Source organism: Bidens hawaiensis, unplaced genomic scaffold (assembly GCF_021521415.1).
Source record: "Bidens hawaiensis isolate Kalapana, Puna unplaced genomic scaffold, B.hawaiensis_p1.1 tig00018747_1, whole genome shotgun sequence".
Classification (NCBI taxonomy): domain Eukaryota; kingdom Viridiplantae; phylum Streptophyta; class Magnoliopsida; order Asterales; family Asteraceae; genus Bidens; species Bidens hawaiensis.
The window spans coordinates 402,058-417,266 of NW_027492840.1; positions in this window are offsets into that span (position 1 = coordinate 402,058).

Sequence of the window (15,209 nt, forward strand, 5' to 3'; positions counted from 1 at the left end):
TATATATATATATATCACGTTTCGTCAAGTTATAAATCAATCGTTTTCTATTCGTTTCGTTTAAATAACAAAACTCCGGCATTTAAGGTTGTACTTAAACGAATCCCGAGCTATCCAAGTATAATGCGAAAATAATCCAAAATTAATAAACTTTTATTTTCATTTATATAACATTGAAAGTATAAGGTTCATTTTGTAATTATAAGTTTACATTATGCTTTAAAAGAAACTTGAAACTTGAGGGACCCAATGTGTAAATTATGAAATTCAAAACATAATATAATGATAATAATAATAAAAAATAGCAGCAACTCCCGTCCCTCTCTTCGGTTTTCCAGCGAAGCTCCGGCGATCTCCAAACATCGCATACAAACCTCCTTTGATCCGTTTATTTTACCCAAACGATTTCTACACACATAATAAACATATTTGCACGAGTTATTTCGGCATTAACGTCCTAATTAATTCTAATTAATCTTTAAACTGCCGGATTACAATTAATATTGCAATAACGATCATTAACACTCATACGATTCCTTTACTTGTATAAATTGAACTTACACCTTCGTCTAACTTTCTACAAACATCAACTTATACTAACATAATCTCTGTAACAATATCAAGTAGGTAATATAGGTATTAAATCCTGTTTAGCCGATTAACGAAACCCCTAACCTAATTTGATCAAACTTGGAACGGATTAACAAATTTGAAAAGCTAGGGTTTTGATGAAGATGATGAACTTTAATGTTAAGTTAAATATTTTTATTTCTGATATGTTAACAAAGAAACAATCTTACCTACTGGTTAGTTAATGTGAGTGTGGGTAGAAGGACCCGGGTAAGACCGTTTTTGGTTTTTGTTTTCTTTTAAAAATTTTCTATTATATATTAAACCAAAAAAAATTTCACTACGTGAAAAATGACCTTCGGTCACACGAAAAAAGTGTGGTCGTAGGCCTTAAGCCACACACGTCTGGTTCAGGTCATTTGTGACCAAAGGTCACGACATCGTAGGTATCATATGGCCACACTCAGTTTTTAGTGGCCTTATGTGGTCATAAGTGTGGCTAAACGGTAGAAAATGGTCACGTGACTATTTACTAGGTGTGACCATTCCACACATAGAGCCACATGAATTCATGTTTCAGCCACATGAATTTTATAAAAATATGGCCAATAGGGTTGTGGTAAGAGAGCAATGTGACCTATACTGTGTAGCTATTGCAAAGCAATGGCCACTTGCATTTAATAATAGTGTGGCTAATTATATAATATAGACACTGGATGCTACATTAAATGTGGCTAAAAATGTTTACTTGCCACTCAAACACTCCTTTGTAGATTATAGTGCGGTTATTTTCTTACCGTTTGTCACACATAATGATTTTCGTAATTTAAAGTGTGGCTATTGTCAAACGTTTCGTCACGCATAGTGATGTATTGTGTGGCTAATCATATCATATAGACATTGGAAGTTATTGTCAATGTGGCTAAAAATGTGAACTTGCCACTCCAACAGTCTTTTGTAGTTTGTGGTATGGCCATTGTCTTACCGTTTGTCACACATAATGCTTTTGTAATATAAAGTGTGGCTATTATCATACTTTTGGTCACACATAGTGATTTTTCCAATGACGTTTGATCTCGTTCAGCCACACAAACAAAAACCAGGTGATGAAAGGGTGGCCAATGGCTAGTGATGGACACACGAAAATATGTAGAGTGTGGTTATTTTATGTTATTTGGTCACACTTAGTGATTTTTTTATGTGACGTTTTATATGATTCCGTCACACACACAAAAAACAAAGAAAGCATGGTGTGGTTAATGGTTATTTATAGCCACACGAATTTTTGTGTTTTCGGTTTGGCTATTTCACACTTTTAGCCACACATATTTTGTATCTCCATCAACTTTGCTATCATTCCGTCACACAACAATGTTTGTGTTGTGGCTAATGGTCATTTATAGACTCGAATTTTTGTAATTTGAAGTGTGGCTATTGTCTTACTTTTGGCCACACCTATTTAATGTGTTTCTATGTGGCCAGTACTGTGTAATTAGGCAATAAATAATTATTTTTATTTTTTGTGCAGTAATATAAAACAGCTGTAAACAAGCATGACAAAAAAAATAAGAAACAAATTATATTAACAATCATATTCACTTAAGCAAATCTATACATCTTTCTGGAAGATATATGAAAAATAAGCTATGCCTATATATATAAAAAAATAACGACTACATATATGCTAGCTAAGGCGTCGGTTTTCTTGGAACTGCTCCTTGTCTTCTGTTTGTTCACCCTGTCTATCGTTGTGTACTTTACCGTTGACTTCTTGCCAACTCTGTCTTGTTTCTTTGAGGATGAGAGTGGTGGTAGCTGGAACAACATAATACGAAAAACAAATATGTATAATTAAAGACCTGCTCTCTTGTCATATTTGTTAGGGGTGTTCACGGTTCGGTTTTCGCGGTTTTTGAGTCAAACCATGAACCAAATCGTTGGTAACGGTTTTTATTTTTGTAAACCAAAACCGAACCGTAGGACTCTTAAACCGAACCAAACCAAACCGTTAGTAAAGCTTTGGTTGCTGTTTGGTTTCATGGTTTGGGTAAATTTAAATAAATTAATACACTGTTGGTTTTTGTTGTAAACCGTACACCAAACCGTTCGCTACGGTTTGAATCTTTTGAAACCGACCGACCAATAGTTATGAAAAAAACTAACCATGAAAATCAAATAAAATTATATTAAGTTAAATAAAATTAGTTATAATATATATTCATTATTTTGTCACCTAAAACCCAATATTTCACACTCGTCAAGACTCGTTTAAATTATATATATTACGTTTTGTTCGTTAAACTTTATAATCCTTTAACACTTTCGATTTCAAGATAAAATATATCGTTAACAACAATTTTCCGCTACCTTTATAATATCCAAACTTAGCATTAATCTTGTAATTTCAGTAATATTAAATTAATAAATTGTTAAATTTTCGTTAATATGTAATACTATAATATTATAACATCAAACATCATAAAATAATAAAACATACATTAATTACTTCTAATTTTTGACAAATCAATTTATTTACTTCTATAAGTTGTTAGTTAATATTTTATTTTGTATTTTTAATTCTAGTTAGTGAAGTTCAATTGCTTTGGTTTCATTTACGCACTATTGGTTTTATTTCAAGTTTTTCTTTAACTTCAAGGTGAGTTTCTCACACCCCTTTTTACCCTTTTATTACTTTTGGGGATAGCATATATATCCTATCCAAATTACAATTTCGTTTATTCATTATTTAAAAACTGCAATTCGCTACATGGACTTGTATGTTTATTTGCTTACTTTCTCAAAGATTACGTGCATGGATTACTTCAAGATAGTATGATCATACGCCCCCCTTTGCACTAAAACATCTGTTGTTATGAGTGGAAAATGGTCTCATTATCCGAGTACGTTGGTGCACAATCCAATTGGAAAGGACCTTCCTTGCGCTTATCTAAGTACGTTGGTGCACAATCCCAGCTGGAAATGACCTTACTTGCTCATTTACACTTTCTCATTGAATTGTATGATTTTTAAGTACTTATACCAAAACTTGTGTGAATTCACCAACTATTCATTTAGTTGACTTTTTTTTATATATATGTTACAGGTATAATTATTAGAGAATGAAACAAAGAAGACACTAGAACTTATGTTATATCAATAAATGGAGAAGTTGTTGATTGTTCTTGTATTTCTTGTTACAAACTTGTGTACTTGATGTTTAAATTAATTAAAGATAATATTGTCACTTAATAGTGTCACATGTGTTTTGAGCCATCTAACTTCACAATCGTGTAAGGCCTCATTACCGGTGCCATACTTTAGCGTTGGATTTACTTATAAACGCAGTTCTAAATATCAGACTTAATTAAACCTTTTTCCGGAATAATAATAATAGTCAACCATTCATTACAAACTTTCGTAACTTGTCTTTTAAAACATAACATAAATGATAATATCAAAACATCATGACAAATCTTCATATGCCAGCCTCTTCAATCTTGCCATGTGTCCCGCTTAAACCAGTTGTCTCAATCTTTTAACCTGCGTGCATACTAAAAGTAAGCTGCGCTGAGTGAGTTCTAGTTAATCAGACGACATACAATACATTCACATACTTACATATGCACCCGAAGGTACATACCTTAATATTTACTTACATACATTACTTTCATTCTTTCTTTCATACTTACATACATACATACTTTCATTCATACATATATGTTTTAAAGAGCATTCCGCCCTATAACCTTCGCCGATATTATTAGGGTCGGTTCCCTACATTCGCCGATATTATTAGGGTCGGTCCCCTACATTCGCCGATATTATTAGGGTCGGTGCCCTACATTCGCCGATATTATTAGGGTCAGTTCCCCTTCTAACCATTCCTTTCATACTTTATATACATTCATATTTATAACTTCCATACGTACATACAACATTTATACATCATATATATTGTTAGGGCATGAATTTTATGCTGAGGATTCTTAATCCTTAACTATCTTATGGATATATTATCCTTGAGATATGTAACAGATTATAAAGGATCAATGATCCTCGGTGTTATTTGTTTACTAATGATTGCGTTTAGTATGGTGATGTGTTAGACAGGTATAACAATTCTAAGACATACTTACATCAATTATCCTCATGGAATATTCTCTAGCTGGAATATGGATCCAAGATCCTTACTCAACATTGCTACTAATGGATGATTATTATATGAAGATTGATGTTTGAATATCAACAATGGTTCCTAGACTTGGTCCACCACTTAATTCGTTACTGAACGGCTATTAGCACGTGGTCAAAGAACACGATGATGAAGAGTGGTAGACTAGCGGATTTAAAGGATATAGTTGTTAGTTAGTTACTTATTATTTTCTTTATATAACCGAGTTGTGATCAACATTAGGCATACACATGCTCACATTTACGCTCGTATTCTAGCTGCTAGCTCATCAGAAAACACACACATAGCTTTCATTGTATTTGTTGATCAATAACTCCAACCCTTGTAATCACCTTTTACTATTAATAAACATGACGGTGATAGTTTTCATCGTCCGGGGGTCTTTTGTGCCGGAGATTACTATAATCACGTACCATCCGACCAAAGATTACCTTGTTAGTTTTTAACCGAAGTAAAGATTATCGTAATTAAGGGTTTTTTCCCTCGTGATCAAATCCTTGTGTTCATCAAGATCTCATTTATACAATCATTACTATCGTGTTAGCACTATACCTCACTTGACAGATTTGGATACATTATCCTTGGTCGATTTTTATCCAAAACAATTTGGCGCCCACCGTGGGGCAATTGGTGCTATAATCCATATTACTCCTATCAATTTTCGATTTTTTCATACCCATATCACTTCCAATGGCCTCTCAATCAACCTCTGCTTCATCAACTATGCCGGCTACGATTCCTCTCTCATCAAGGACCTTGCCACCACTGCCTCCACCAATTACGGGAACACAACGGCCTGCTGCTGCTGGAAGCAAGACGCAACTACCAGTCTTCCAGAGCTCGAAGACCGTTGCTGCTGCGCCGGTGGTTAATACTAACAATGATGTTTCATCTATGTTTTCGCAGGTCGTTAATACTAGCATATATGGAGCAACATAACAAGACCAACCAGAGGATCCTTCATGAGATAGAAGATCTCAAGAGGACTAAGAGGCCAGCGGAGGATCACACCCCCCTGATACCCAGGATGCTGGATTTCACCAGTCCAAGATCCATGGCTCAGTTTACTCAAGGATCATCTATCCTTCAACAAGGATCCATGGGTCAACAGACTCAAGGATCCTCGCTGTTTCAGCCAAGATCATCTATCCTTCAACAAGGGTTCATGGGTTAGCACACCCAAGGACCCTCATACTTCCAACAAGGATCATCTATCCTTCAACCGGGATCCATGGGTCAACTAGCTCAAGGATCCTCAACTTTCCCACAAGGATCATCCATCCTTCAACCAGGATCCTTTGGATTGTATCACCAAGGATCCTATAATTCTCAACCTCAAGGATCCTTCTTTCAGAATCAAGGATCCTCAGGAGTTCAACATCAACGATCCTCTGAAGTCCATGAAAGGGATATAATCCCCATGCAGACCATAGCCTCTGGAGGACCAACTCCTATCGCAGATTCTTCTTATCCCAACTACTCATCTGGGATACCGACCTTCACCCAGCAAAGAGGTAACTTGTATGACCCTATATCCTTAGATACTAACCGTGGCCCTATGCAGGATACAGGTATCAACCAGGCCATGGCCAAAGAATTACAGAAGCTTAAGGATATGATATCCAGTGTTCCCGGGGTAATACGACCAATCCCCGAGATACCTGAGGGAAGCCACAAGTTATCAAGATTTGCTCCACCTATCTGTGATGCTGAGATTCCGAAGCGGTTCCAAACCCCCCAACATGAAGACTTATGATGGGACCACAGATCCTGAGGAGCACGTTGCACAATATAGGGAAAGGATGGAAATCAACCCCATTCCTGAGAGACTCAAAGAAGCTTGCTTATGCAAAGGATTCGGATCCACACTCACAGGATCTGCATTAAAATGGCTGCTAAGTCTTCCTCCCTTTTTAGTTACTTCTTTTTCACATTTAGTTAACTTGTTCAACAGCCAATTTTCCTGTAGTAGGAAATTCAAGAAGTTAACCAGTGATTTATACCGAGTTATCCAACCTAATGATGAATCCCTTAGGGATTTTGTTACGAGGTTCGGTAGGGAAGCTCTAGAAATCCCTAAACTTGACATGGCTACTGCTGTTGAGGCCTTCAAGATGGGAGTTCAGAGGAGCTCCCCCTTTTATGATGATCTTGTGATGACTCCTTGAGGGTCTCTAGATGAAGTAAGGAACATGGCGCTCAGATTCATATGGTTGGAGGATGACAAGAGGATCCAGGATCGTCTGGGGAATCAGACAAAACAAGAATCCTCCGACAAGAAGCAAGGATTCTCGTTCAAGAACAACAACACAAAGCCATATAACAAGTTCAACAACCAGAACGTACGAGCAGTTGAAGAAGGAGAGTATGATGAAGATTATCCATGCATCTCCGAGTATTGTTTCTCCGTAGATACCCATGGCTTGATTTGCGCCATGAAGAATCTAGGAGAGAAAGCAAGGTGGCCCCGAAATAACGAGAAAACGACTGCCTCAAAGAAAAGTCTAAGTGGTGTGCCTTTCACGAAGACTTTGGCCACACAACAGACGAATGCATCGACTTGAGGAGGGAAATTGGATACCTCCTGAGCAAGGGTCACTTTAAAGAACTCTTGGGAAGGAAAAAATCCAGGACCCAGGATCCTGAAGATCTTCCACAAAAAGCAACGCCGCCACCTCCAGACGCTCATGTGATCAACTTTGTCTCCAGAGACTACGAAATGTTTCAATATTCGTGTGCCATAGAAGAGAAGCCCACAAAAGAATTTGAGTTGGAGGATGAAAGAAGACCGCTTATCCACATTACTCGAGTAACTGATCGAAGGGTCTTCTTCGACTCAAAGATCCAGGATCCTCACAAGGGTGAGATGGATGTCCGAATGGTGAATTTCATCTCTGGAGGATCAGACATCTGTAGAACTTCCTTCTATGCAACAAAAAGACTTGCCAAAGAAGTCAAGATAGATAACGGAGACCAACCTATAGCATCCACTACCTTAACTACAGACAAAAGGATCTTCTTCGACGAGGAAGACAAACTAAACATCCAGGATCCTCATCATAACGGTTTGATCATTACTTTATTTATCTCCAACCATTATGTACGCAGGATTCTAGTAGATGGAGGGAGCTCAGTCAACATTATCCAGTATGATGTCCTCAAAAAGATGAACATACCGGACTCAGAGATCATTCCTAGAACATCAGTGCTAGTAAGTTTCAGTGGTGAAACCAAGAAAACATTGGGGGACATCAACCTCCCATATTATATCGAAGGGTTAAATTCATATCAGAAATTTTGTGTTATTGATAACCTTTCTTGTTGCAATGTTATTTTTGGTAGGCCCTGGTTGCATGGAATGAAGGCAGTAGCCTCAACGTATCACCAATGCATCAAACTGCCTACCCCTTAGGGAGTTGTGAAGATAGTTGGTGATCAAGCGGAGGCCAAGAACTATTATTCTTCATCAATGAAGCCAACAACCAAACAAACTATAACATAGCAACTACAGCCGCATCCTAGGGACGTGCTGGAAGCTCAGGAGAAAGACCTTAAAGAAGTATTATTGGACCCTGAGGATCCAGAGGTGAAGGTGTTCCTAGGATCCAGTATCCCCAGCAAGATCGAGGAGGATTTAGTATCCTTCTTGGGACAAAGAAAATCTACCTTCGCCTTCAAGCACTTAGACATGACAGGTATTTCAAAAGAGGTAATCACTCACAAACTAGGCCTTGAGTTAACTGTTAAACTCGTCCATCAGAAGCGAAAAAATTTCGCTCCTGAGAGGAACAAGATCATACAAGAAGAGGCTGAAAAACTTCTTAAGGACGGTATGATCAGAGAGGTTCAGTATCCTCGATGGTTGGCTAATTTGGTTGTAGTTTCAAAAAAGAATGGAAAGTGGAGGGTATGCGTTGATTTTACAGATTTAAACAAGGCATGTCCCAAGGATCCTTTCCCGTTACCACAAATAGACTCCATGGTGGATGCAACGGCAGGACATGAAATGCTTACCTTTACTGATGCTTCCTCTGGATTCCAACAAATCAGATGGAACCATCTGATCAAGAGGATACATCATTCATGACTCCTACCGGCATATACTGTTATACTGCTATGCCGTTTGGACTAAGAAATGCAGGGGCAGCATACCAAAGACTAGTCAACATGATGTTCAAGAATCAGTTAGGTTAGACTATGGAGGTCTACATAGATGATATGGTGGTGAAGTCAAAGAGAGCTGAGGATCACCTCAAAGATCTTGAAGAAGCATTCAATATCCTCGACCAATATAACATGAAATTGAATCCGGCAAAATGCCACTTTGGTGTTAAGGCTGGAAAATTTCTGGGATATATGGTGACTAAAAGAGGAATTGAAGCAAGCCCCGAGCAGATTGAAGCCATCCTCAATTTAAAGTCTCCTACAAACGCAAAAGATGTCCAAAGGCTCACAAGAAGAATAGCCGCTCTCAACAGGTTCATCTCAAGAGTCCTCCGAAAAGTGCAAGGACTTCTATGATATCCTTAGGAAGAATAAGAAGTTTGAGTGGACGAAAAAGCATGAGGCTGCGCTTAAGGCCTTGAAGGATTACTTATCCTCGGCTCCATCTCTAATGAAGCCTATGGATGGAGAATCCTTATATATGTATTTAGCTGTCTTGGAAAATGCAGTGAGTGTTGTTCTCGTCAAGGATCATGAAGGTGAACAACACCTTGTATATTATGTAAGTAAGAGTCTGTTAGATGCAGAAGCCAGGTACTCTCACCTTGAAAAATTAATTCTTGCTTTAATTATGGCTTCTACTAAATTAAGACATTATTTTGAGACCCATACTATTATTTTGAAAACTAAGTATCCTATTAAGAATGTTCTTAGAAAGCCAGAATTGTCAGGTAGAATGGCTAAGTGGGCTGTGAAGCTGAGTGCATATGACATTCAGTATGAGCTTAGAACAGCTATCAAATCGCAGGCACTTGCAGACTTTGTGGCTGATTTCAGCAGTGACATGCAGAAAGAACCCGACCTAGAGGTTCAGCAACTAGATGTAACCTAGAATCCTTGGATCCTCTTCACAGATGGAGCATCCAACGTAAGAGGAACAGGATTGGGCATACTACTGAAATCGCCACATGGGGACATAATACCCCAGTCCATTTCATGTGCATTTCAAGCTATCAACAATGAGGCAAAATACAAAGCACTCATAGCAGGTTTACTTTTAGCCAAAAGTATGAGGATCAGGTATCTTCAGGTTTATATGGATTCTTTACTCATTACTAACCACTTTAACAGTTCTTATACCGTAAAAGGTGAAAATATGATCAAATATTTAGAAATTGTAAAGGAATTAGCAAAATCCTTCGAAGTGTTTAGTATAGTACAGGTACCAAGAGAGGAAAATGCTGGGGCAGACGCCTTAGTAAATTTAGCCTCATCCTTGAAAATTCCAGAAGATACGAAGATCCCAATTATCCACATACTCTCGCCAGCAATAGGAGAGCAAGAAGTTGGGGAAATAACAAGTGATAAGCAGATTGTACTTTGGGATCCATTATCCTCAGCCAGTCAAGGATCCTGGATCCTCCCAATCAAAAAGTACATTCAAACTGGAGAAATCCCAGCTACGGAGAATCCGAAATCCTTCTAACTCAAGGTATCGCAATATATTTTATTAGATGATATGCTATACAGGAAATCTCTTGCAGGTCCATACTTGAGGTGCATCGAGGATCCTGAAATCCAAGAAGTACTTAAAGACTTTCACGAAGGAGATTGCGGCAACCTCACAGGAGGAAGGGCATTATTCTCCAGGATACTTAGAACGGGGTACTTCTGGCCAACAATGAAGAAGGATGCAGTAGAGTATTCAAAGAAGTGTGATGCCTGTCAAAGGCATGCAAAAATCCTTCATCAACCAGCAGAACCAATGTATCCTATATCCTCTTCATGGCCTTTCATGAAGTGGGGAATGGACATTGTTGCTAAACTGCCAAAGGCACCAGGTGGAAAGGTCTTTTTGCTTGCCATGACGGACTACTTCTCTAAATGGATCGAAGCAGAGGCATTCGTACAAGTCCGAGAAAGGGAAGTTATATCCTTTATTAAAAAAAATATTATAACTAGATTTGACGTTCCCTCTGAGATTATTTGTGATAATGGTTCCCAATTATTGGGAAAAGAACAACTAACTTCTGTGACAGCTGGGGTATAATGATGATTACTTCAACACCAGTGCATCCTCAAGCTAATGGTCAAGCGGAGTCTAGCAACAAAATCATCATCAACAGTTTAAAGAAGAAGTTAGGATCCAAGAATGGAAAGTGGGACGAGGAACTACCATATGTTCTTTGGGACGACAGGACAACACCCAAGAATGCAACAGGCCAAACACCCTTTTCATTGGTATTTGGATCAGAAGCGGTAATCCCAACAGAGATGGTGGTTCCTACAGCAAGAACGAGCATCCGTGATCCTAAAGCCAACGAAGAAATCCTTCTTGAAGACTTGGATACTGTTGAAGAACTCAGAGACCTGGCCAAGATCCGAATGGCAGCTTATCAGCAAAGGGTAGCTGGGGCATACAACAAGAATATAAGAATCAGAATATTTCAAAAAGGAGATCTAGTCTTGAGGAAAGCCTTCCAAAATACTACCAATCCGGCTGATGGAAAATTAGCACCCAAGTGGGAAGGACCTTATCAGATCGAGTCGGAAGCAGGAAAGGGGGCATATCATTTGCTCACAATGGAAGGCAATAGGTTACCAAGAGCATGTAATGCTATCCACCTCAAGAAATATTTTTTCTAATAAGGATCCAGTATCCTGAGAAAATATATCTATCCGATCACTTATCCTTTTCATTTTATTATTTTTAATTTAAGGATAATATATTCTTAACATTTTATCTTTTCCAAGTTTTAAATATCAATGCAGGGTATTATTGAGATGTGTAATAGTCAAGAGGTTGGCCACCTCTCCTTTACATTCAAGGTACTATCTTGTTTCCCTTGGCTTAGCCCACGTGTGGGTATGACCCCTGATGGTCATATCCTCTAAGGTTTAAAGGTTTTCACCTTTCTTATAAATAGAGTTTATACACTCTCGCCTGGAGCGCACGCAATTCAACGTATAGTCCGGGGCAGCGGGACCAATACACACTTAGTGGCTGACAATTTCGTTGTTTTCGGCTATATGGAGGATCCTACGAATTATGGTAGACGTACCATACCACCGGTTTATAACGTTTTCACGTTATCTCAAGACAAAGGTTTCTAACATTTTCATGTTAGCTAAGGTTTATAACGTTTTCACGTTATCTTCATTTGGGCTAAATCCCGGGTTGGGCGAGTCCCCAGTTAACATCCGTATTTGGGCTTGTCCCCAGTTTGGGCTTGTCCCCAGTCACGGGCTTGTCCCCAGATTACACGGGCTTGTCCCCAGTTGAACGGGCTTGTCCCCAGTTTAATATTTGGTCTTGTCCCCAGCTTAATGGGTTTAATCCCACTAACACTATGAGTTGTTTGCAACAGATTTTCTAAGTTCATTATGAGGATCACAATTCTAAGGATCCAGAATCCTAAAGTTATTCCTTCAAGGATCACTGAGAGTTCAGTACTTATGGTAACGTAGGTCTACCTAGACCTTCTGGTATGGTCTCTGTTAATGAATTTATGTGTTATCTTAGTTGCAATAATTTTGGATATTTCAAGTTAGAAAGTTACTCCTTTGAAGATATTTTATTACTAAAATCTTTTACCTGTTTTTAAGGATACTTTATCCTAAAATTTGTCCTTTAAGGATATTCTTATGTATAACGTTTATCATCTTTTAAGGATATCTTATCCGATTGTTTGTTCTTTAAGGATATTCTATCCTAAATTATTTTCATAAGGATCTTTTATCCTGAAATCTTTTACTTAAGAATATTTTTCAAAACTATCAATAATGCTAAGGTTATATCTAATAAAATTTTAGAAATAAACAACAGACAAATTGTAAGTCCCCCTGGGCCGTCGCCGATCGATACGAGATCCGCACGAGGTCTAGCAGTGCGGAATCCTCCTAGACTCGTTTAATGGTGTAGAAGACGAAGAACACAATTACACACAAACACATACACGAACAAACACACGAATAGGATAAACACATCTGCAGATCTTTTATATCATAACCAAACCATGTTACAAAACGAACAAAAAAAAAGACACGGCCGACCCGAGGTGAGCTCTACCTCGGGCCGTCCCACACGACTCTGCCTCTCTGTTTCTCTCTAGCTACTTGAACTGAACACACAATACTCTAATTTTCTGGATACTCAAACCTAAAAAAGACACATATATATAGACAAAACAACTTCGCAGGCTTGGGCTTGGGCCAGTAGGCGAAGTTGTTATAACTTCGCCTATGGCGAAGTTGTTACAACTTCGCCTATGGCAGAAGTTGTTACAACTTCGCCTATGGCGAAGTTGTTATAACTTCTCCTATGGTGAAGTTGTTCTAACTTCGTACTTCGTTTTCGCTGATCAGAATTGCATAGCGAAGGTCACAAAATGCACCAACAGACTCCCCTTTGACCGTTGCTCTCAATTCTAACAAACACAAAAGATCATCTGTTACAAAACATGCACCAACAGACTCCCTCTTAACTGATGATCTTCTGTTTGCTCTTCAACCAGCCGTGTCTGAAACTGTCTTGTAGCTTCACAAATCTACCAATCACCCAGCGTCTTCCATATCAGATCTCCCCTTCAGTGTAAGTTTCTCCGACTATATAGATTGAGGTCTTTGAAATGCATGCATCCCCGTGCCTAATTGATCATCTCAACCAATCACGTGAGTCCTTCTGACTTCACCAACACGTGAAGTTCTTCTAACTTCACCAACACGTGAAGTTGGGCTCCCTCCACAACTTTACCAACACGTCGGCATACAATAAGGTTTAATCTTCAACTACTCAACATCAATTGATCAATTTCATCACAAAACCACCTTGACAGAATCTAAAACACATGACCATTAATTAATCCGAAGCATCTTCAATCACCAGGGATAACGATCAAGAACATAAACACTTTAATTCCCGATTAAATCCAACTTGTTCCAGAATTTCACTTTAATAAATAAGCATCACGTTTCAGGATCCAATTCTCGAACGCCTTGAAAATAACATAAATGATATGCTCTGACCGCAATCCAGTAATGACGAATACCTTCAGTTCAATTTGACTTTCTTCAGTTGGTCAACCTCGAACAACAACTATTTCATTGCCCACAAACACCCAAATATGTGTCAATATCCAGTTTCAATCAATATCCCATTCACAACCTCAACTCCATATCCAGAGTTGGCACGTATTTGTTCACACGTAAGACCAAGAGATAACAAGTTTCACTCATTGACGGAACAACGTCTTCGGTCTCACAATAATTGTGTACAACTGGCCATACAGACGAAAACTCCAAACAATTTTTTTTTTTTTTTAATTTTTTTTTTAACTTCGCCTAAAGTCAACTTCGCCTAAAAGTCAACTTCGCCTGTCCATAACTTCGCATGTCCATAACTTCGCCTAAACCCTAAAATTTAAGCGACAACTTCGCCTGAACCCCATAACTTCGCCTGCGGCGGCTGTTCGACCAAAAACGCATCAGAAACATGCCAGAAACACCAAAACGCAGATCTCGAACCATAGCATAAGAGCCTAAGGCTCTAATACCACCTGTAAGTCCCCCTGGGGCGTCGCCGATCGATACGAGATCCGCACGAGGTCTAGCAGTGCGGAATCCTCCTAGACTCGTTTAATGGTGTAGAAGACGAAGAACACAATTACACACAAACACATACACGAACAAACACACGAATGGGATAAACACATCTGCAGATCTTTTATATCATAACCAAACCATGTTACAAAACGAACAAAAACAAAGACACGGCCGACCCGAGGTGAGCTCTACCTCGGGCCGTCCCACACGACTCTGCCTCTCTATTTCTCTCTAGCTACTTGAACTGAACACACAATACTCTAATTTTCTGGATACTCAAACCTAAACAAGACACATATATATATAGACAAAACAACTTCGCAGGCTTGGGCTTGGGCCAGTAGGCGAAGTTGTTATAACTTCGCCTATGGCGAAGTTGTTCTAACTTCGCCTATGGCAGAAGTTGTTACAACTTCGCCTATGGCGAAGTTGTTATAACTTCACCTATGGTGAAGTTGTTCTAACTTCGTACGTCGTTTCCGCTTATCAGAATTGCATAGCGACGGTCACAAAATGCACCAACACAAATAGTTAAAAGATTTATATTAATTAAAATAAACCACCTGGACTTATCCAAAATTCTTAACCGGACTTCACCATGAAAAAGATGGACCATCCATCCGGGTTAAGTGAGTACTACTAACAGTTCATAAGTGCGGGAAAATTAAAAGACAGGGGCAAC